A 26,935-nucleotide genomic window follows, 5' to 3' on the forward strand; every position below is an offset into this window, starting at 1 on the left:
AAAGTTTTCTCATAAGAGTATACGATTGTACGAGACTATTACAATGTACTATTATAATTTAAAAAAAAAATCTAACAAAATGGCCAGGCTAGCAGGCCATAGTATGGTGCAGGCCATCTGGAAAATTCCCATTTCCAGACCGGCCACTCCGTCCCTGTCTATGATAGTACCACGACTTGTTGTTGATGTATAACGCGTTATAAGTACCTAATGGATATTGTGATATGATTAATTTGGAATTTATTATAGATACCTATTATTGGTCAATAATAGTAAAATTAAAGAACAATATATTTATAAAGATAAGTATATAATTACTAATTTTCGCTTAATTTTAAGAAAATATTGGATAACTTTTGGGGGTTAATAATCTCCCTCCCTAAATTTTCACCAATGTTGCATGTGTACACAAGTGATTCCGGTATAAGCAATATTTATTATTATGAGTACTTAAAATCTTTATGATATAGTATTTTTTTAGATGATATGAGTGAATTGTGCATGTGCACTGTACAAATAAATAAATAAAATATAAAAAACGTAATTTTACGTTGTATTACATCGATGGACATAGGATATTCCGAAGGTACACGAAACTTACCTATATCAGATATACAGTTATTTAGATATTCAGTTCAATAAACGAAATTAAAATGTAAAAAATATTTTTCACCATCATTTGTTTTTCCACACACGAATGCCTACACCATAATAATTTACACATAATATTATTTATAAATTTTAATGCATATTTTGCAGAACCATCGATATAATACTAACTATAATATTATGTAATATTTATGTTATATAGTGATATAGTGCAATACAAAAATACACCATAATTATATAAGCTTATCACAATATTATAAAACTATATATACAGTTATATTACACTCGTTCTGGATACTTAACTGGGTATAACTATTCAATTTTTTACTTTTGAAGAATATTTTTACGATTTAATAGTGATGTGAGCTGATTAAACAAAAATAAAAATGAAACACTTTTTGGTCAATTCGTTTTTGTATATTATTTCAACGATTTTTGTGCCTATGCGGTTTATTGATTTAAATACGTATATTATATGGCGATGTAAAAAAACATGATGAAAAAATGGAAACATTTAATTTTTAAATCGTGTGTTTTGAATATATCAATGCGTTAATAAGGCCATTTTATTGAGTTTTAACCAGAGAGGAAAATGGAAATGAATGCTTCCAAGCTTCCGCCGCTGATTTAATAACGTTAATCAAATACTTATTGGATTCACAACGACCAAAAAGCTGCGCTACATGATAAGTGTTTATATGATTTGTAAAGGTATTTTATATGCGAACATAAGCTTCCACAATTTCACTAGGAAAATATTTTTATTTATCATCGTTTGATAATATATTGCAACGATTTAATTAAAAACTTATAAAAAAAATTAAAAATGCATCGTTAACATGTTGGCAGTATTATGTTGTAATAAATGGATAATGGTTTAGCACAAACGAAACTAAGCACAAAATAGCCGTAATAATGTAATATATTATTGTGATTATTATTTACTGTCTCCTATAAGTCACATTTGGAAGTGGATCGTTTCTCCAGAACCGATACGGACCATGTGTGTGTTTGGTAATTTTTTCGGAGTCTAATCGGCTGTCAAAAATACATATTACAGAATAAAAATTTGTTCCACATGAATAAATCGATATAATTGTTAATCATGTTGAAAATATTAAGCTGTATGCATACGCGCATTAAGATAATTGGGGTATAATAATAAAATATATTTATACTCGGCAACAACGCGTTTAATCTGACCTTTTCTTGACCTGACCTCTGATAGCACATTGTCAGTCGGATTCTTTCAGAATAATCATATTTTATAACATTGACGAATAATAAAACAATATATTAATAATGTAACAATAATGACGAATCGTCAAACAAAACTATAACGAATAGAATAGAAACAAAATATAAATCGTACAGCACGAAACGGAACGTCGGCGTGCTCGTTATCGCTGTTTTTTAATATTATACTAGAAAACCGATGATTAAAAAAAACAATATAACATTATACAGTGTGTGCCACCGTGTTTGTGCTCGCCGGTGTAACTTTTTCCAACTGGTCTATTCGAAATCGGTGCTTTTTTTGTAAATTATAACTGTCATGGATGGCCACACATGCGTTTGCTGACGAACAAATTCAACAATAAACAGCGCTTCAATATTTTTTTCAGAAAACCCGTAAATGAATGCACAATCCGTTTTTTGTATTTCATAATAATATGACAACGAGGACAATCTCAAAGTTTAAAAATTGCCAATAACGATATGAAGAATACACTTGGCGGGGCCCATCTGCAGTAATGACGTAATAGGTATTCACAATAATATTTTATATGATTTGCAATGACTGCAGACCAACTATCCACCTGTATGAAAACGTAAAACAATCATAACGAAAAAAAAGCTATCTACGCGCAGAAAACCGACTACAATAATTTATATTATCATATTTCAACATATTAAATACCATAGTTTCCTACGTAGTTTTGTATTTCATTGTGCGGTGTAGTGTGGTATTGTGCGGACGTATACGTCTAGAGGACGTGTCGAGATGAATAATTTCGGGGAGGTTCACGAGTAAAATTTTTTTCTATATTTCTATCGTTAGTAAACAAAACGTTGTTAATTTATTATCATTATGACGTTTAATAAGTGTGTCTTTCGAACTATATAAAATCGCAAAGGTCAATGTGGATAATGCGTATATGAAACATTTTTTCTTACAAATTTTCGGAAGGAAGGAGTGTTCAACCCTTAAAAATCTCATCTCTATAATATATTCGTGTCTGGGTAATACGTATAAAATAGAAAATAATAATACGTTTTGTAAAAGTATTCACGTGTGGCGTGTGCAAGGACTTACCTCAAACCGTCTTCCAAGTACTCAACGACGTACTCGTTGCTGGTGGTGCCGTCGTCGTCCGTGTCGTCGACGATCACGTCCCGGACGACGGTCCAGTCGGGTACGTTGCCGCGATGCCGCCGTGTTTCGGACGACCGGGACAGGCGCTCAGTGAGATCGGCGAACCTGTCGCCGGCGTACAGGTCGGGCACCGCGGGCTTTGGAGGACGTCCGTCGGCGGCGTGAGGATACGGTTGCGGCGCTCCCGGTACGTGTCGGCGACGGCTGGCTTGACGGCACCAGTGTGGACATGACGAACGACGCGGCCGCGTTCCAGGCGGATTGCGCGTCGATAGCGTCCCGGGACCGATCGGACCGGCCGTGGAAGTGCGACTGAGCGTCACCGTCGGCCACGGCCTGCCGGCGGGCGTTCTCGTTCTGCAGGTCGACCACGAACAGCACGGTGACCAGGACCAGCGACAGGCAGAAGCCGACCACCACTCGGTCGCGGAGTTTCATGGCGGCAGTGAGTTGTCGTTACGGGTCCGTCGGCGTCGGCGGCTGCGGCTGCGGCTGGCGTGACGGGAACACGACGCGGCGGTAAAGCTGCTGCAGACGGCGTTGACGAACGGCGGCGGCGTTGGCGCCGGACGCATCGGATCTGCTGCTGCGCGTCGCTGACGAACCGGCACCGGCGGCGGCGGAGTGCCCTACGCCGCGCCCTCCCGCCACCAGACCGTGTTTAAACAATTGTTTTATGCTTAAATTTTTTTCCACAGATGTTGCAACTATAATTTTTGTCGCTTTTGCTATCGTTGTTATTATTGTTGTTATTATCGTCGTCGTCGATGGGTCACGTTATATTTCGGCTACGCGAACCGTTTTGTGATCGAGCCCCGCGCCCAACGTCGTCACACTGTCGTATCGCGTTCGAAGTCCCGCGATGGCTTTCGGTTCGGTTCTGCCGCTGCTGCCGGGTGCACCGCAGCTGCCGTTATCGCCTCGACCTTTGACCGCCGACGTGGCCGCGTCATCGCCGCGCCGCCGAGTGCCCCCCGCGGTCGTCTCTTATAACCGTAGCGCGCGCGCCCCTCCCCTTTCCGCCGTCGGACCCTACAACTGCTGCCGCGTCTCGGCCGCCGTCGTGAAGCTCGGGCACATCACGGTCGCCGTTCCTGGCTACTCGGGTCCCGCGATGTAATCGAGTCCTGTATAATCCAAGTCCTGAAACACACAGTATTTAAATTCGTATTAGTGTCGTTATTTCGATAGTCCGTATTCCTATCGAACAGTGCCAAATATTTATAAATTATAATAATATTAGGTAATGATTATAGTATTGGTATTTTATTTGACACGAGAGTTTTCCGCTCGGGCGCAGTTGAAACGTCACGAGAAACCGCATGGCTCTGTTATTATGTCATGACGTTATATAATATCGTATGGGTGTAAAACCTAATTTACCTACACCTATGTACGCCATAAGCGTAATTCACTCCATAATAATAACATTAGTGTTTGCCAAATAGGTACAACCTACGTAGCCGCGTGGTTTCAACAACTTTGTGAAAATCAGTAAAAAATCTACTAAAATGCCATAAAAATCAGTGGTCGTTAATCGCTATGACAAAGCGAGTGTCGTCTGCAGTTTACAACTATGTTGATTAATATATTATTGCTTTACTTGTACGGTAATATCAACTGATATCATTTATGAAAACATGTGCGATTACTGTTTGTTTAGTTGGTTGTGATTTTATGTGTTCTGGCGGTTTTTACAAACGAGGTCACGTGTTCATCGCCGTTACACGCGTATTATCGATGCACACCTGCGCGACGACGACTCGATGATATACCTATAAGTTATAACACTGTAAAAGTTTAAAACACTCCAATAATTGATACTATAATATTGTATAGCTATGCATCGCTAAACATTTTCGTGGGTAAATGCATTTGTCACGCGAGTAGGTGACAACCAGAGACGTATACCTATATAGAAGGGGCATCAGGGACATTTGAACATTTGGGGCCTGTGAAGATTTTTTAGCATAATTCATATGTAATTTTGGTTTTGAATTCATTCAATGGTTAAAGGTGAAATATATTTAGTAATTATTTCTCGCTCCCGAAAGTTATAGGTATGGTGCAGTTGTGACCTACGCCATCGTTAACAATGGTAAGCACCCTATCATTAAGTAAAAAAATTTTTATTTATTGCTGCCGTTGTTATGGCTATCACTTATTAGATACAAGTGCTTAATATTTTTAAGGAAAATCTTTTGTGGATATTTATTGACGTATTGTAGTACTTTTCCAGATAAAAATCATCAAGACCCAATGAAATATGCGAGAGGAAAAGATCCGCACATTGACGACACATTTTATTTTTGGTAACTTAAATTATGAAAAATTAAATTAAATTAAATATAGGTACCCTAACTGGTATAAGGTAGATAAAAACAATTAAAAAGTCATCAAATTATTATTTGACATATGCCTGATATTTACCTACTAAATAGGAAGGTACCATCTGAGAATTGAAAATTACAAATAATTAAAGAATACTGCGTATATAGGTATCACTACGTATCATCGTACTTTTAGAGTATATACTAAAAAAACTTATATAAGCGAGTAAATGCACTATCATCATCGCCGTCACACGTATAGTTAATTTTCTGTACACACCATTTTAAGCGCAATCGACTTACGATCATAAAAGGATTCTAAATCTTCAACATTTCCCATAGAACAAAAATAACTAGGTAGGTTGTGCCTATAATACAATAATATTATGTTACTACAATATGACATAGAAGCGTGTGTTCAATTGGCTCGAGTTGACGAGCAACAGGTCCCGCCATGCGCCGTCCCCGCAAAAGTTATTTTCCCTGCGGGACCGCCCGCTGCCCGCAAATATTTAACAAAGACCTGATGGTGGATGAATCGCCGCTTTTACAATGCATAATATCGCAGAGATACACATTTCATTCATACACAACGTCATTTAAAAATTCTCTCGACTGAACGTAACAAAAAAAATATATATATATATATATGTTTTTATTCGCTTATTACTTATAACTTATTAGTATAATTTCAACTTATCATGGTCGTACTCACGAGGGGTTGAGGTTCATGGTGTTAAGCTCCCCCCTCCCATTGGTCGTTTTTTTACGTTGCCGTGTTTTTGTGCAAACTCAACCATACAGTGTAGGTATAACTAGTGTATTATTATCTCGTATAATACGATTTTCGATTCGTTTTGTTCATAGATAATTATTTTCGTTTTACGTAATTCAACCGTTGACCATTCTAAACGCGTGTTATAATCACAATATTCATAATACATTTCACGACGAGTGACGACATCTTAATATCAAAATCTTCGTGACGTTAGGTCGTTGCGTTGTTAATGCTCATTATATACATCAGTATACATAATATTATAAAAGATATATTCAGCTATCTAGTATAGTTGTATCTATGAATTATGATAAAATGTAGGCTGCAGAGTGCAGGACGTCAAAAGTAAAAAACCAACACCTAACAGACACTATCGACACCTGGGCGGCTCGGAATAAAGAATTCAAAATATCATAATTTATCACATTCTCCGAGTTAAGACCAAAAATAATTTGTAATCCAGTGCATTATTGTTTTGTTATTAAATAATGTTTGTTGTTTTGATTGTTTGTATTAATGCAGTCATAATAGATAATAATTATTATATGCTCTCAACAAACAAGTATACAGTGAATTCGCAGAAACATGTGAAAATAAAGATTCTAAAAAAAATTATAATAATAATAAATACGATTATCATGACGAAATCGTAAATGTGACGAATATTTTAAATAACATTATACAGCCAACAGATAATTCGCGCGTTATCGGTCCGTTCTGTAGAACATAAAGTATTAAACAATGACCCCCATGTGCCACGTATTTAAAATTTTAAGTTATAAAACAATTTCAACAGCGTCGGCTCGGCTCGCTTTCACGGAGCAGCCATTTCAACGTGTTATTATCGACATCACTGAAGTACCTATTTAATAATAATATTGATTAGATAATGAATGGTGTACATAAACGTTTATTTTTTTTTAATTTAAATTTAATCTATATTTAAATTTTAAAAAACGGTATGATCACTGACGTGTTGCTCACTGGAATATATTATGTTCTTAAATTGAAATCGCATCCCATATTATTCCCGATAATAAATTGTTAAAGTTCTGCGGCTACTCTTTGATGTTGTATACTGTAAACATATTAAATAATATATTCGTGTTCATTCAAAACGATGTGCAAACAAAATGCATACAACGTTCAAACACATTAGCCGGTGCAAGTACTTATACCTATACCTACACCTATGAACGAGGGATACTTTTTGCATTTTCAAACGGAAAATGTAATCAAATAGTCAAGTTTTCAAACTTTTTGTACATTTTGTGTGTGTAGTACACATTTTTTTTACAACAAAGTATTGACAAAAACTGTTACCAATACCATCGTTACGTAATTAAACAAATACCTATATACTAGTATATAGGTAGGTATACCTTTATGTTCGACGGAGAATATTATTTATAATTTTGTAAATCTACACGATTTCTACCGGGTCTAAATTACTTGAAATTACAAATATCTTTTTTCTACATTTACGATTTACGCATAAACACTATAACGTCTTGTGCGATTATATACCTTAGTCCTACATATTATATGGTAGGTAGGTATTGTTAACACTAAATATATAAAAGAATATTAATCATCGCCATGAAAGCAAGAATATAAATCATTACTATCCATCCAGCCCGATCCAGGTAAATAAAACACGTAACAATTTTTGTTTTTACAGACCTCCGAATAAAAAATCACAAATTATGTCTATTTTGACATCTGTATAAATGACAGCATATATTATATCTAAATATAACAAAATCGGTAAAAAAAAATGTTTCATTACTCAAAAGTATTGTGTTAATTAAAATATTATTATCTACGTCGTGATATTACATTTTACTAATTTTTTAATTAAATTTTTAAAACACCCATGTAAACTATGTAAAAATGTGTCATAGATCTTGAAATAAGTATGGTGAAAGTTCCTATACGCAAAAATAAATGGATTAGTTAGATTATTTCTGTCATAATTATATATATATATATATATATTATATAATAGTAGGTATTTGGGATCCGCTTAAGTAAGTTAATATAATATATTGTTACCTGTCCATTAATCTTGTGGTGTGGGGGACAAACATTCAGATGACATTCGTGCATATATTATGTACACACAAAATGTAATATTTGGGACGTTTATATGATGGGTGGCACATAATATATCTCCATTATTGTCAGTTTTGACATATAGGTTATCGTCGTATTTACCGATCAACACAGTAACTCAAATAATTACGCATTTTGTCGTTGCAGGTACATTTAAACAAATTAGGTGTAGGTAACCTATAGATTATCTTATGTAACTTAGGCGCGTGTATACACGAATAAACTTAACGTGTTCGCATCAGTGTTCTAAAACAGGTAATTATCGTATAACAATTAATAATTACGTACATGCAAAGCTACAATTAGCATAAATATTAAATACAATATCAAAAGTTGAATATTTATTATAGAAAACATTTATACTGAAACAACTTTAGAGTTAAGACAGAGATGTACTTGAAAAAACACATGGGATCTATATAACACGTTTAAAACAAATCTCAAGTACACCTAACTTGTAGTAAACACACCATACAGACATACAGTCATTATTCATCCAATAGATAATAATTTTACTGACTATATATATGTATGTATTAATAATATTATTCATATAATATAATATAATTTACTATACGATCAACGATAATATGATATACCTAGCTACTTACCGCACATTTATATATTTTATTTTTGCGTAGTTGATGAATTATTGCCAGTGAGACCCAAAAGCACAAAATTAATTTTAATTAATTTTTTGTATCTTTGTAGTGGGCAAAAGTGAAAAAATAAATTGTATTAGATACAATATTGTGCATTTGTACTTGTTGCATTATAAGTTTCAGTTTAAAATTTAACGCTCATAATATTTAATGAAATTTGTTGAATTCCGTAATGATCAAGTTCAGTTGACAATATTAGTTTTATTACATCGTATTTGATCGTAACAAATTATGACAACGGTTGGTAATCATTTAAGTTAAATATACTAAAATTGAATACGACAAAAATGAATCTGTAACTGCACATTGGTTAAAGTATTTCTTTGGATTGGCTTTTTTACCTTCTGCTGACATTTTTCTGATGCATTTTATGAACTATTTTTTATTGCTCCTGACAATCAAAATATCAACGTTTACTGACTATATTTTAGTAAATGTTATTGACAATGACAGAAGATGAGCCACCTTCAAACGAGCCAAGGACTCCCAATGGTCCATAATCATATCACCATCACTTGAAAGACCAATTTTACGATCCATGCCCATCAATTTATAATAATTAGAAATTGATATAATTATTATATTGAAGTAATTAAAGAACACCAAGCCGAATTTCACATATAACTACAATCAAATGAACGAAAAATGACTAATCTCAGCTCTAAAGTCATCTCCAATATCAAAGCATGAAACATGTATAGTTACACAAAAAAATAATTATAGTTGATTTGCTCCCAATATTCTATAGATAATAATATTTAGACTTTTATGAAACGTACATCATTATTTCATTATCATCAATGAACTAATGTATGAATTCGAGTGATAGACAAAAACATGTCTTCACTATTTTTACCTATTTATCGGCCTAACTGGTACGTTGCGCACACTATTATATAGATACTCTGTTAGTTGTTTAGTATTAGTTTAAGTAGTTTGATGTTACAATATGGACAGTTTTCAAAAATTGGTCAATCCTGAAAATTAACGAGCACAATCGGTCTATCGACCTATAAAATGTTTTAAACGCAATATTGGTATATATGAAAAGGCAATTTTAAGCGCAATTTTTGGTATACTCCCAATATATAATGTAGTAAATCGTGCAAACTGAATTGGGCAGTCATATTGTTATTGTTATGTGTATAATGTGTGGTTTTTCAGGGGTTATCACGTTTCACAATTTCCACAAAAATAATATATATATATATGCATGCATATCTTACATTTTACAGTTGTACAGACATATTATTGTTAACAACTGACATCACGCGACACACACAATGTCATTATTATATTAAAATATAGACGAGGGACTCGTTTAAGCTATTTCTATCCATACAATTTTTTCTTCTGTTTTTAATGTTCTAACCACGCACACAATGTTTACAATAATACCTATATTCCAATTTAACAATTTGTTACGTTAAATCATGGATAAAATATTTTATTATTGACCACTTTAACATTACCAAAATTATCCATTCACAATCAAAACTATACTAAAACCGTTAATCCCATGTACACGAAATCATTTTTAAATTGAGCTCACCGAGTAAATAAACTATAGTAGCCTTAGATTTTTTTTTCGAAACCCGTTTTTGAGGAATATTTAATTTAACGTGTATATTATAGACTTGACTGACCCATAATCTTTCAGGAAATGGGATACCACCTCAATAATAAAAAAACCTTAAATTGTATTCACATTAGTTATGTGTAACGTTAAAAGCATTATCCAGAACTAAATACAATTATCATCGACGTATGTGAAATCTAGGTCAAGAATAATATTCTTATCCGAGAAAACTTAACACTGTTTTTTTTTATCATACAATCGATCACATATCGGACAAAGCAATTATTATGTTCCCTCGATCATTAGGAAAACATGATGTACAAAACATTTCTATTCCACTATATTAGCTATTATATTATATACTTATCACACTTTATAAAATATTTTTAAATAGGTAGGAATACGATACTAAAAAATAAAATTAAGGTGTTTATTAAAAAAACGACTTGAATATAAAACTAAACAACATGCATCATTTGCAAATTTTAGTTTTTTGTCAAATTTTATCATTAATACTATCGAATTATAAAAATGTCTAAAGCAATTAAAAGTATTAATTTCCAAACTTAATTTAATGATTAAACCATATAATATAATGTGAAATAGGCTTAACGTAAATACTTAGATTTTCTTCAACAGTATCTTTTCTGATATGAAAGTGAATCTAGTAGGTACTTTGGGAGGGTCAAAAGTAAAAAAATCCTTATAGTTCTTAAAAGTGCAGAGAAAAACAAAATCAAAATTAAGGAAAAACCGGAATTTTTACGCAAAATCGGTTATTGACAATATGGATTTTGGTTTTTGGGGTAACTCTAAAACAAATGACAGTAGATACATAACATTTTTAAAGTCATATTTGGAGCTGTTTACGGGTATTTACCATTTCCAATTTTTTTAGTTCTTTTTCTATAGATGTCAATAAAATGTTATTTGTTGGGTCAAAAAGCTTGAAAATTAAATACTTACAAATTTCCTAATGTATTTTTAAAATGACGGTTGGAAAATATAAAAAAATGTTGTCACAATTTTCTTTTATGAACACTTAAAGTTCAAATTTTTCAAAATACGTAAAAATCACGAAAATGTGCAAATTGTTTTGAGTTAGAAATTTATAAATATTTTCTTTTTTAATCTAAGATTTAAAAATTTAATTCAAGATTCCTCATAAATTTTTTCACCTTTATCAAAAAAAAATATGTCTACCTGAAAGTAAAATTAAATTTTTTGAATTTTTGAACTTAAATTTCTTACAACGAGATATTCACTCGATTTCTTATGTAGCAATTTTCTTAACTTGCTGTAATTCAATAACAAATAACTAGATATTTTAAATGTACAATAAATGTTATTATTTCACCAATTCCTATACTCAATCAAATTTTCAAAATATTTTGACTCATTTTAAATGTTAACGGATATTTTCAATTTAATTAATTTTTTTAGTTTTTTTTTTTATAAATGTCAATAAAATATTGTTGGGTCAAAAAACGTGAAAACTAATACAAGGCTCTTGGCAGTATAGGTACTTTTACAATAATAGTTAAATTAAATAAAAAAATACATATGTACAATTTTTTTTTATAAGCATTTAAAGTTCGAATTTTGACAGAATTTATCGAATTTAAAAGTTATTTCGTAGTTAACATTTTATACAATGTTCAACTTTTTAGCTAAAGATTGAAAACTTAAAACCAAGTTCCACGTAAATAGGTAAATAAATTACTTTATTCGCAATTATATTATAAAATATACTTAGTATTATATTATCATATATATTTTTCGCGTACAATGATAATATTATATATTTACAATTAACCTATTGATATAAATATCATATAAATAACGTCTGAAACTATAGTATTTACCAATTTATTTTTATGTTTTAACACTCGTGGTTCAGGTTAGTTATTCTTATTTCTTATATATGAACAAGGAACCTAAATCTTATCTAATCTTGGGATTAAAGACATAATTTAATATCACCTTGCGTTTTAAATTATTATTCTACCTATTAAAATTAAATAACTATAGAAGAAGGTCGGATTTTGAATTTTTCAATCCATCTGCCAAGCATGTTCTCGAAACTTAACTCCTGTGTACCATCATAAAGTAAAATAATCTTTTTAAACTATTTATACTTTTTACGCTTAGGTTAGTCAAATTCAAAACGTCAACGAATTTGTGTGTAAAATTGATTTCCTGTGAGTTGATCTCTGTTTCGCTCTTCTCCGTCAACTTCGTTTCACATTGGTCACTGGTTCCAATACACAGTGCACCGTGCAATGGTTTGGATAATTTAACCATTAATTAATTAAATGTGATTAATGGCCCGAAACACTGATCCAACGTTAACAAAATCTATGATAATTGCTAATGATTTTTTATGCATTAGAAACTAGTATATTCAATAAAATAAAAACGTTAGCACTAAAATTTTCTTTTTTTTTCAGATGAAAAATGATTTTGCTTTTACTACAGATTTCGATTTCTTTGCTGAAAACAATTTATACGATCCTTTATCATGTATAAACATAAAATACTTGTGACTGAATTAGTGTTTCTAAATTTTATCATATTTATCCTATTGGATACAGACATGATTTTTAATTAACCATTAATACAATTTATTATATAAATTAAAAAAAAAAAAAATTGTAGAATTAAATCAGATGTATAATTTGTCGAAGGAGGAATATTAGAGTACATCCATATCTATTTATTTTGTAAAGTGCTTTAATTTCACTGAAACGAAAGTGTGAATGTATTTTTTAATTCGATATTGAGTTACTACTCTTTTCTTTTTACTTTTCGAATAAAAGTTTGCCATAATGACCTGATAGTTGATCAACTACCAAGAGAAAAAAATGATAAATAATTTTTTAACATAAAAACAAACTAAAATGTATACATGACACACAGTTTTAATTTGTAACAGTAATTGTAATAATATTACAACCACGGCACGATCTAATAGTCTTAATTGTTAAATCGTGTTAGTAAGAAATCACAAATTGGTAATAATTAAACAATTCATCGAAAAGAAAAAAACTCCAATAATACAATTTCTAGATGTTTACCTTTTAAATCGCATCACCTATCTACATATTATTGTCTATTATTAGGTATGTATTACCTATGGCTACAACGATTTAATTGTAGTCTGTTAAAATAAGCTGTAAACATTTTGTTACCAACAATAATAAAAAAAAAACGAAATAGCGCGACTGACAGTTTTATATTTAATTTGAATTGATATTATTAGAACAAGGCAAGGAATGGATGGATGTTCAAGTCTCTATTTAATCTGGAGTACAGTTGAGTCCATTTTACTTGCATCGTACCTACTGCTTCGAAGACGTGACTCTCAACTGAGCTTGGATGACCACAGCTGTTGCAGGTATAAATATTTTGCCTCGTACAAGTATGGGTGCTAAGAATCCCAACTGGTCAAACAAGCTATTAAAACGTTATGTCGGACAATAAAGTACGTTTGGACCATTTGGTCATCTTAACGGACGGTGTCCTAGGTTGAAATATGTATTTGAAACATCTGGGGCGCACAACTATTGTCGATTGGGGGAATAAGGTTTGTGGTGACCGCCTACCCGAATTTTTTGTGAGGTTTTTACGAATGCTACGTAGTAGGTAGTTATATAGTTTATACACCAATTTATTTTGAAACACAATAATGTTGTAACATCGTGTATGTATTGATTGGATAGATAAGTGAAAATATTATTATTATTATTATTAGACTTTGACTTCTTATGAGTTATAAATAAAGTATAATTAGATATTTAATATGATCCAAACAGTTTAAGTTTGTGATGATTAGGTAAATATAATTAGGTAGGTATATATAATATAAACCAATGGAATCTAAAAAATAATAATATAAATCAACTATCATATTAAAACAATAAATTGTAAAAATATTTTAACAAGTATTTCATTTATATAGGTGCCTGGTACCTACTATAAATTACTGATGGATAAAATGCATTAATTAATTAAATGTAAACAATTGTATTAAAAACCCTCAACACTGTTTAATATGCAACCATCTAAAAATTACTTTAACGAAATAGTTTTTTTTTCAATAAATAAATATTACAACAGTAGTGAAGTAGTTTTACACTTAACAGTTATAATTAAAAAAAGGGGGAAAGTATAGGTAACCTCCTACTGTACATTAGGTGTTGAGTGTAGCTCGTCGTTGAGTAAGTCATTGTAATGTATAATAATATGTTAAATGTGAATTCAATAATTTCAACTCATTGCATACGAAAAACGATTCTAAACAAAAACGGCCAAAGTAAGTCACTATTGTCTATTACTATAAGTAGGTAAGTACCTATATTACTGTGTGATATATTTATATTGCTATTAACTGTTATTATTATTGCTATTATTTATTATAGCAAGTAATTTATTTTACTATAATTGATGATATTGTATGGTACAATTAAAATGCTTAAAATAAATATTTTTTTTTTTATTTTTAAATGAAATCAACAATCTATACCACTTGGCACAATAAGATGATGTGAAACAGATTTTATACAAATTATTAAAAAAAAAAATACATCGTATCCTTAATAACATTTATACATACATCGTGACAATTTTGGGAAAAGCAGCCACCCATTAGTAACACTTTCATTTGCTATTTAATTTTTTAATATTTTCAGTTATCTTTTTTTTTTTATTTTAATTTTTAATTAATATTAATTAAAGTTAAAATTGGGTGCCAATAGATCACGACACCATTTCCGTTCTAACCGTCTCGGAGGGTCGCCAGGGATTGTAGGATTAGCAAAATTTCTGACAAGAAGATTGGGATGAGTTAAAGCGTGGAGATGGAAACGTTTATAATATGCTTTAGCTTCTTCTGAAACTGAAGGAATTTTAAGGTCGGTATGAATAGTGTAGTTAGAGACATAGGGAATAAAATCTAAATATTTTTTTAATGTCATTGCATATTGTAAAATATAATAATATACCCTCTTAAAAGCCCCCACAAATATTATTTTTAAATTACAACCAAATAACTAAAATTGTTATTCTTCGTTTAATATCTAACTTCATTCAAGACTGAACTTCAATTGTCTATAAAAAATTAAATATTAGTATATATTTTTTTAAATTTTTTAGTTTCAGTATTTATGAGGAACCCTGTATTTCATTTTTAAATATTAGGTAGGAATATAAAACATTTTATGAGATTTAACTACACAATAATTTGCAAATGTGTGCAATTTTGGTAAATTCTAATTTTAAACACTAAAAAAAAGTATTGTGGCAATGAATTCTCGATATTTTTTTAATTAGGATAATATGAGAAAACTTGTATTCAATTTCCTAGTTTTTTAATCAAAAAGAAATTTTTTTGCCAAAGTATATATAAAAAAAAAATCGATAATTTGAAATATCTATAAATAGCTTAAAAAGAGTCAAAATATTTTGAAATTTTGATTTATATAGAAAATGTTAATATACGTTGACTAATATAATATTATTTCTTGAATTATTTAAATTTAAATATTTGCATTAAATCATTAAGTATAATAGGTACCTACCTACAAAAAATATATATATGATATTATGTATTATTTTTATCCCTCAAAACTACTATCAAAATATAGAATGATAAATTGACTAATAAACAGACGAGTGTTGTTAAAATACTAAAAACTACTAACGAGTATATTATAAGAATGTGAAAAGTGAAAACTAAACATATCATATTGTTTCCTATGTATATTAAAATATATATCAGATCTAATATGGTGTTAAAAAGTTATATATACTATTTTTATATTGATACAACAATATGATTCAATCATTGGTGACAAAAGAATACATGATGTGATATATTTCCTTTTCAGCGTTCGTTATTCAAACACGAAATAAGAGTAGGTACGCACATATCGGATAACTATATTATTACATAATAATATAGTATATTAATTATTAACACTTTTGAAACTCGAAGATCCAATTTGTTATCATGAAAAGAACACCAACTCTCAAGTTTATTGAACACACTTTAACATGCACTAACAGTTTTTAAATCTGTTTTTTTCATTACAATGGTAATATAGTATAGAATAAATACAATTAAGAAAAGTAACCAGAAAGCGTGTTTGACACATTTATGAACTCAATAGACATTGTGTTGTTTGTAGATTGAGGCAGTGATAAACCATGTTGTTCAAAATGATCAATATTTATTATTTAGTGAAAAGCGAAAGTGTAATAAAAATTTCAATATTAACATTACTAATACCAGATATAGTTATAGCTAATAAAGTACATATTATAAGTAGATAAGTATATATTATTATTTTTAATTTGTGTTCATTACTAATTAGTAATTAGGTACTTACTCATTCTCAAAAATGCATTTATGTAGAATTTATTTTTTAAATTAATATTTGATATAAATATTAAATCTAGAAGCTTTTCAAGATTCACTTTTATTTGAAAAGAAAACATATTTAAAAAATAAGAAATGACGAGGATGTAAGTATATTATAATGACTCTGGATAAATACCGACGAAAACCTTTTTTAACTTTTTAAGATATCATTAACGTGGAAATATTACTTTAAATAATATTATATAGGACAAAGTCTAAAATGGACATTCATATTCTATACTTATCAGTCATCATTAATGATTATAATAAACACAGTTGAGTTTGGGAACGTTATATACTTATATGAACGCATTAAAAATTTGATAAAGAACACGTGATAGTGTTTCCGTTTTTAGTAAAGGTATTATGCTGGCTGCTCGCACTTATCTAACTGTACCTTAATTTATTGTACTTGACTCGTTTGTACAACATAATTGAAAACAAATCGTTAAGCATTGGTGAAATATTGAGTTATAAAAAGAAATGCTTTTCTTTACATAAAATGTATAATGAAACCACGTGTACGGTACTATACGGTGTACCCTAAACTCAAATAGAGAGTACGCAAATCGTGGAAGTGTGGAACGTAATTTATGCTATGTAACGCGTGAGACACGCAGAGAAAACGAATCTGGTATATATAGCATCATCTTAAAATAGACATTTATAAACATTAGTGTCAACATTATTATGTATCTATTCTATTTTATTATTTTTAATGTTTATACATATGTACACTGTGATATTGTACTATTTAAGTTCATTAATTTGTCATATCGTTTGCCGTAGAAAATTTTATTTTAAACAAATGTAATCTTAAATGTATTATATTTTTTGAAAGTATTCAAGTGACGATTTTTGCCTAGTTGTTGGAGGTAACCAGCCTGATATTATTTCAGCTGGAGGACAATTTGTAATTTTAACTCTGATGATTATAATATTGTATAGGTATGTATGAACATTATGATTTCGTAGGCACCTACATCAAATAAGTAAAAACTGTTTACAAACGTTTTATAACCATTTAATCAATTACATTAACGTTAAGCACATGCACTTTAGCGATGTACACTAACTATACTCTGAACAAAGTACTTAAAATACCTTTTTGTACTTTATACCTAAATATTGTGTTCAATCAATCAGAAATTATTTTAATTTAAAAAATAAGTTTTTAATTTGAATAAATCAATATGACTAGAAGGTACTTCATACAATATTGATTGAAACCTCTTAATTGTCAACATAAATGGGGGTTTAACCCGTAACATTTGTAATTAAAGTTAATGTTTTTCACTACTTATCACAGATGCAATATAATGGTTATTATGACAGTTTAGTGTACATTAAATATTTACAAGAAACTTAAAATAGTCTTCTATGCAGTTTATTCAAATAATTTTTCTAAGAAATAATGATTCTTTAAAAAAAAAAAAATTAAAAGCAACCTAGATCAGTTTATTCCACTAGAAATTATTAATTTACAAAATTGTATGGATTCTGAGTGGAGCGTGTAATGTATTGGTGATGTGTTATATTTTTGTCCGTTATCACGTTTTAGAGCATACAATTTGCTTTAATCTTTAACATAAAGGGTGGTATCTGATAGATGATTTGATTTAGTTTGTACTTTAGGGTAGTCTAATTAAATCAGTAAAAATTCCCAATATATTTTTTATAATAGTTAGGAAAAACTAACAAAAAATAGTGAGAAAACTGGAATATTTACGCAACACTAGTTTTCGAGGAAATCGATTGTGTTTTTTTTTCCTATTTCAATTAATAAACCACTTGCAATTTTCACCAAATATTTGAATTAGAATTTTTTTACATCATTGATAATGGAGCAAGTAACCTAAAAAAAAAAAGTCAATTTATCAGGAGACTTACATTTAATCAGGGTAAAAATATGTAATAACACAAGTCCAAATTATCGTTATGGGAACACGCATGATATTTCCGGCAAAACAGTGATCACTAATCACACAGTATTGATTTAGGTACATAGAAATTACTTTTATAACTTTTAAGTTTATATATTCTGGAAATATTGAGCAATATACATAAATACATGATATATATTATAGTATAATTTTTTCTAAAAAATCGATGTAAGTACCTACTGCCTAATGTCTAAAATCAATTTTTTGACTTTCGACTTTACATGGTAGGTACTGATTCTTTACCGAGGATATACAAAATAAAACCAAAAAATTCAAACAATTTTGGATAAGTATTTGAGTAATTTATAGCAATTTACATTTCAATACAATTTAGTTTTTTTTCGATTGAAAATGTTTAATACGAGATTCCTCATAATTTGTATATATTATATACCTATTTATTTAGCAATTTTAATTTTTTTAATTCAGGCGTTTGATAATAATAATTATTATGTAGTATCATTACATTATATATTTATATGAATGTGTAATGTTTATTAGTAAGTCTATATTACTTAAAATTATATCCCAACTCTGTCTGGCATTTGTCCAATACTCGAGTGTCGATTATACTACTCGTATGTAAATCACCTAAAAGTGTATATAAACCATATATCACTAAGTAGGTACTACTAAACAGAGTACTTTTGAAAAATATTTCATTCAGTATAATGATTAATTTTTCATATACAATCTAATTATTGCGATAATTAAATCAAGGAAATCCTAACTTCCTATTTGGTTTTAATTGTTTTTCATAGTGTAAAAAAACCTTGTATACCTATATATTACTAGTTTTATAATTATCACTTGATTTTTTTCATAAACTGACAATCGATTACATTTATATTATACTTGTGAGCAATTAAATTATAACATCTGAATAAGGCAACGATTTCGATACAAAAACTTGTCATAATAATATGTAAAATATTTAGGTACTACAAATTAATTTATCATAGTATATTTCAAGAGCCAAGGGGACGTCATACTGATACAATAACATGGTATATTTTACATTCAGAAGAATCCATTAATTAACAATGTTCATAAATTCCTTCAAAATTAAAATATCCAAAATAATCTACTTGGGGCCCAAATTAATATATGTATTTACATTTAAATGTAGATAATATTATAGATCCAACTCACTCTAACATTAAAAATAAATAAATTCTTCTGGAAGTAAAATTTCCTTGATATACATAATATTAGTAAGATTGAGGTATCACATTAATCGATTAATAAAGTATAGTTCAGCTAATGGCCTCAGTTGACCAATAAAAAAATAAAAATTATAGTTCACCACAAGGAATCTTGAGCCAAATCCAATTATTAAATCAATTTGTTGTTATTTTATGAATTCTATAAACAAAATGTCAATGTTTTTACATTGTTTTTTTCTTTTAAGGATTTTAGGATTCCATCAATTTAGAAGGAAACTGATCTATTTTATAAATAGTTTTTTACAAGACTAGAAAACCCCCAGGATCCACTCAAAATAATGACTTATATACCTCTTTATTTCCTGGAAATCTTCAATGCAGAAGAAAATGGATCAATGATTGATTTAATTAATTAATTTTATCCTGTAACCTTAATAATCCCAACCTAAGTCTCTGGTTCGGGAGGAAAGGGTTATATCTTATTAGTTTAAAATTTTCCAAGATTCAGAAAAGAGATGCTCAGAATCAACATGCAATATTTTTTTTGGTTTTTAAAGAATTTATTTCAATTTATAATTTAAATACCTATACCTATCCATTATGTTCCACTAAAGTTAGTTTTCTAAGAAATGTGAACTTTATCAACATATAGCATAGATTTTGATTGACCCAAAAGTGATGATTGTTATTTAATTTCTGTACTCGGCTCAATATTAGCATTATTCTATAAATATTAGCACTTTTTTCAATATTTTAAATTTGGGAACATTTGTAAAAAATTAAAAGTTGATTAACTTTTAACTTAAGGTTAGGATATTATTGTTTAACTTCATATAGGTTTAAAGTATAAAATCATCCTTATACAGTCTTATATCTAGTTTGTTTAAACATTATTTAAGTAATTAAAAACGTTGATTTATAACTTATAAACTGTACCTACATAACTTATAGCTAACTTATGTATTTTTTTAAAGCTACCTATAAATAATATAATTTCCATTTAATTGTTCGAAATTGAAAATTGCAAATTTTTCCAATGGGAGAATTCTTTATTTTGTGAATCATGTCTTGCGTGTAATCACATTTACTTATTTTTCAATTTATTTATGAACAGATTGTCAAATAAAATAAAATTCGAAATAGTTATATAAGTTGTAAACAGTTAAGTATATTATTTTATATGGGCAGTTCATTTTTCATTATTTTATTTTAAAAAAAAATATTTTCTCTGATTACTTAGACTAATAATTCTATTTAAAATCTGTATTTTCTTCAAAGCATATTAAATTGTATCCATAATATAGCGTGTGGTAAAATGAATCGAGAGTTATTTAAAGGCAAATTTGTTATTTTCTCGACTTTTAAAATTCATTAATATATCATTAATAATATTATATTAAGGTTTTATGAAATAGAATAGACATTATATAACACTGTCTGCCGTCTGGATACGACCGAGCCAGACACCAACCACAAACACTAGGCATTTTAGGTAATGGTATAGTGTAAGTACCTATTTCATTTGTATAGAAATGACAACCGTCAAATCGGGATTAATAGAAAGTCATCAAATTTTTTACTGGATGGAGAAAATTATCATGTTGAAGTAATATAGACATGCAATTACCCGGTATGTTATCTCATCGATAGTTCTTTGCGGCAAGACCGACTTATGAAAAGTGACATACTCGTGTCATTCGGTTTGACAGCGATCAGATAAAAAAACTTCAATAAGTACTACCTGCTTTAAACATTTCGACATTTTGTTAATATTGTCATATTTGCATAAACAAAACTGGGCTAAAATTCAGGTCATAATGTATTGTAAAAAAAAAACCATTAATTTCTTCATTAATGTTTTTTTTTATATCATCCAGTCATAATATCCTAGTCACTATAGTTGCTCTATCCTATTATTTTTACACTTTATTAAGAAGTACAATTTATTAAAAGTTTTCAAAACAAAAATGAAACTATTATATCATCCAAATAAAAGACGTCCTTCACAATATAGAGTAACTGACAATACACAAATGTTCTATTTTTTAATGACTCTAAGAAATGAACCAAACAATTACAATTATAAAGTATATAATTTTACACGAGTAAGTATCTAAACAAATCTGTATTTGTTTAAAAATTATGAAAATAAAATAATAATGTAAAATTTAAAACCATACAATATACGTCATACGTCTTATACATTTAAATTAATATTTAATAATATTATTATTTCATATTTTAGTATTTTACATAACCAAATTCAATTAATCAGTTTCTTATTAAATAATAATCATAATTCATGATAGTTTCATAATATAAAAAAACTTATTGGTTACATATCGTTTGTCATTTGTGCATATCTATTTCAAAACACACAATTTACCAAGAAATGTTAAGGTAGTTTTAAAATGTGTTCATTTAATTTATAGTTACTCTAGAAAGGTGAGTATTGACCGATATATATTTTTTTCCTGAGTTAAATTAAATGGAACCGATTAAAACAGCTTTATTCTTGTCAAAACTAGGTAGTCGTATTGTTTTAACAAGGTAGGTGACATATAATATCGTTCACACGCATCAACAGCTTCAATACACTTTGACATTGCTCGGAAGATGTCACGAGGAACGTTCAATTGGCAGAAAGTAAATTAATAACAATAGATACGCGTCATATGAATGCTACGTTACAGTTAAATTATTTTTATTTAAGAGCTACGTGTCATATATATTATATATATATAGTTTGTATTAGAAGATTTGTTTCAAAAAGTATTCAAATAAAGACACCATATACCTATATGCAATATACATATTAATATATTATTATTGTAAAATAAGAATGTGTTTAAATAAATGTTCTGACGATATTGAATCATGTCTTGTTATACGTAGATACCTATTACCTATACGTCATAAATATTTAATACGTGATACACGTAGGCTCTTATATATTATTATGTTTGCCCGTGTGTATACATCATACATTTTGAGACGAATAATGAGATATTGTTCGTCAAAGAAAATTATATTAACAACCTGTATGCACTCGATTGACAGGAAATGCTCGGTTAATTATGCAACATAATATTAATGTTTTCCATTAAAACCGTGAAGGTTATAAACGTTGGTATGTGTACACATTTTCCGATTGACCAAACGATTTGCCAGTCATAGTGCATTATTTGTATTTCACAAGTTTTACAAAATTTCCTTCATATATTTTTTTTATTTTTCAATAATAATGAAAAATGTATTTGTGTATATATTATATAATACGCATTTATTTTTCGTTTTTCGATGGGACCAGAAATTACAGCTAGGTTAAACGTGTAAAATGTTTTCAACAAAGTAACAGGCACCTATATGTATAGGAATAATCAAATTGACCGCTGAAAAATGTTTGCTACCCTTTAAATTAAATGTATTTTATTTATTTTATGTATAAACGCAGAATTTGTTTTATACCACTGTATTGATTGATACTTTAATATAATCTAATGGACAACAATAATTGCTTTACGGATAAAAAACAAAAATAGAATAAATCGCCCGAGTGAGATAAAACAGAGAGTATGATTATATTTTCTAAGAAAACAATAGAGTATTCTTAATGTTTAAGCGCATAAGCCATTGGTTAGTAAATGTTCTATATTCAACGTAAGGTGATTACAGTTTGTAAAACGGTTTCAATAAAAGTTTGTTTTGTTCGATTAAAATGCTCTTTTTTATCAATATAAATCGAATACAGCTATATAAAATAACAGATAAAAACAATTGTCCGTACATTTGCTACTATTTTTCTTTTTAATAGGGGGTGATATGTTCAATCGAAATTCACCGGAAATCCACTTAAATAAAGTAAATGTCTTCAATAAATTGTTGATTGTTAATGGTTATTGAAACAGTTGATTTGATTTGATATTATTAAAATTTAAAACATAATAATGACTAGTATAATATTGGTACTGTCTTTTTTACAGTTAACTAAATGAAAGGAAAATAGTATACGCCGTAAGGTATTATACAGGTAAAATTGAATAGAAGATAACATCTTTTATTTTTTACTGACCATTTTAATAAAAGTATAACTTCATTACAATTTACAGATACGATAATATACTATTTACATAATACAACCAAATTGTTCTTTAATTTAAATAATAATATTTCATCCTCTATAGAACTTACCTATTATCTTATTTTAAACACAATTTTTGAACGTGGAGTTAACATTTTATAAATTGTATAACCGTTTAGTCCACTCCCAAGACATCTAGAAAACTAGGTAATACATTTCATTAACGAAGCTTAACTCCATCACCCATTTAATAATATAGGTAACCTAAGTAAATCAATGCACAAATATTAATATATAAAGGTAATTTAATGTAAATGCGACGTAACTTTATTTTATATTATGATGTAATCACCAGCTGTTGATGCGCATTAAATAAAATAAAAAATTTAAAAGTTTAAATATTCGATTACATTATATGTATTCACTTTTCCAGTTGTACAGTTTAGATTAAAATTAAAATAAACTAAATTAATATTCCAAAAAATATAAAATAATACTTTAAAATAATGAAAGTGAATGCAGCGGTTTTACATTTATAATTTGCTTTTAAAGTAACAGTACCTACTTGATTAGTAATATTGCATTATTGCCTAACATTTTAAAACTGTATTACAATCAATTGCACTGTATATTATTTTGTTATTGAAAAATAAAGTTTTATTTAAATCGTATATTAACACAACAATTTAAACTTGAACTAAATGCGTACAAAAACATTAATGTCATTATGTAATGATTATTGTTTACAAAAAATAATCGTGAAAAAATGTGAGTAAGTATAAAAAATATTATTAATAGCTATATAAAATACTATTTACTAGGTATAGTTCTTTAGAAATTCAATCTTGAAATATGTATAGATTTTTTTTATAATGTATTAGTTATTTATTTGATATTTTAAATAATTATATTACAAAAAATATTCATAGTTGCATTTAGGTATTTGTATACATATGGTTTGATAGTAATTTTTAACATTTACGAAAAATGTGTGTTTGTAAACAGAGGCTTTTAAGTAAAAACGGATTTGCTTTCAACGTGATAATGTTAATGCGATATATATGTAATAGTAACAAGTAGGTACATGAGTATAATATTGTTTGGAAAATACTCATGTGTCAAATGAAATATGATGTACTATATTTCGTTCGTTCATAATATTGCAAATCGATGTTAACATTTTTCCGTTATATTACTCTCCAAGCTTTCCTCACAATTATTTGTAACACCAAAATAATCAACAACAATTCATTTCCTTTAATATATAAAATGTCATTTTCAATCAACTGATTTATTAATTCCACTACTAGAAAAATGATCCAATATTCATTTTGTTGCATCGTAGAAGTCACGGACAAATTTCGATCATTCTGTCCATACTCGCAGAAAACGCCCAATGACATAATAAATCAAATATGACGTTTGCTCCACTATTATTTAATAAACCAAAGGAAGTTATTTCATTTTTTGAAAACTTTAACAAGCAACATTTAAGAAAATACTTTAAGCTAATCATTTTTCCAAAAATGAATTTACATTTACGTGCTTGTAATATGTAAAAACTTAAGATAGGTACTTAAAAAAAATACTCAACTCGTTATAAGCTTATAGTTATAAAGTTTTAAATAAATATGATGGATAGTTATTTATGTTTACTCAAAATTAGGATAAGTACAATATAAATTATAATTTTTTTTATAATTTTGCAATTTACAAAAGGTACACTACTGCAATTATTAATATCATGACCCGAAATTGTTTATTTTCCCGTGGAAATCAGAGTAAGAGTTTAAAAATAATCAATTATAATAATAAGTTTAAATTAAATAAATTTCAACTGCTTGCTCCAGTTGACAATAGGTCAGCAGTCAGCACTACAGTTGAAATACTTTTCGTTTCAAAACAATCTACACAAATATTTCAATGTTGCATTCAATAGGTTTATGTTACGCGAGTAAAATAGATAGGACAGATAGACAAAATTATGCGCGTGTTTGTGGTGCATAGCTTAAACGCAATCTCGACCGCAAGAAAACACTGTACGATTGTTTAATAATTTTAGGTACCTATTGTACATTAGCTATTATGTTACATGACAATTTTTTTTTGTTGGTGTTGGTATACATATCTGTCACATAAAAAGTTTACTATCGGAAAGAAAAAATCATGTTCAGTTTTTCGTAAAATAAAACAATTATACAAATATAAAGAATTGTTATACGCATTATACGAGTATAGACTATAAAGCATACCTAGTAGAATAATAAATATTTTAATAATAGCAAGACCAAAATTGACAACAACAAATATTTTATTTTACAAATTTATTGCGAAGCCGTTTTACTACATTATAGGCGACATAAAACGTTTTATAAAACAAATATCTCGCCTATATTGTCTGTGTTTTAGCCGCGAGTTACATTTATCAGTTCCTAAACAGTTGTGTACTTGTGTATAGTTATAACTTATAAGTTATAACTATCGTTTGAATTGAAAATTATCGTTCTATTCGTCGACTACTGTGTCCCATGCTCCCGTGTATATACGTCAAGTTAAGTTTAATAACTCGGAATAATAATAATAATAATAATAATAATAATGAAATGTTTGAATTTATTCAACGACAACGCGTAGCAGTTCATTATTTAATTTCAATGGAAGCACCTATACACCTATATACAAAATATAATAGAAAACAGGAGCGTTTCGCGACAGCATCGCCGCTGAAATGCGTCTGCTGCAGATTTTCCCGGCCATACCGTCGTGGGTTCGTCCGCCGTGCCGTTATATATATATAGTTAATATATTTTTTTATTATTATTATACCGCACAATATAGTATAGTACACACACAGACACACACACACACACACAA

At 28.9% G+C, this 26,935-nt stretch overlaps 1 long non-coding RNA gene across 1 annotated transcript in view; it reads right to left on the minus strand.

Moving 5' to 3' along the window:
* Window positions 1-1,416: 1,416 nt before the first annotated feature.
* The window catches only part of LOC107885023, a 42,415-nt gene continuing 16,896 nt past the window's right edge, over window positions 1,417-26,935 (minus strand). The window contains exons 2-3 of the long non-coding RNA XR_001680284.2: window positions 2,927-4,129; window positions 1,417-1,647 (exon numbers count right to left, since the gene is read on the minus strand). This is a non-coding gene — a long non-coding RNA (uncharacterized LOC107885023). The remainder of the gene's footprint in view (window positions 1,648-2,926; window positions 4,130-26,935) is intronic.

This window comes from Acyrthosiphon pisum, chromosome A2, assembly GCF_005508785.2.
Source record: "Acyrthosiphon pisum isolate AL4f chromosome A2, pea_aphid_22Mar2018_4r6ur, whole genome shotgun sequence".
Lineage (NCBI taxonomy): Eukaryota > Metazoa > Arthropoda > Insecta > Hemiptera > Aphididae > Acyrthosiphon > Acyrthosiphon pisum.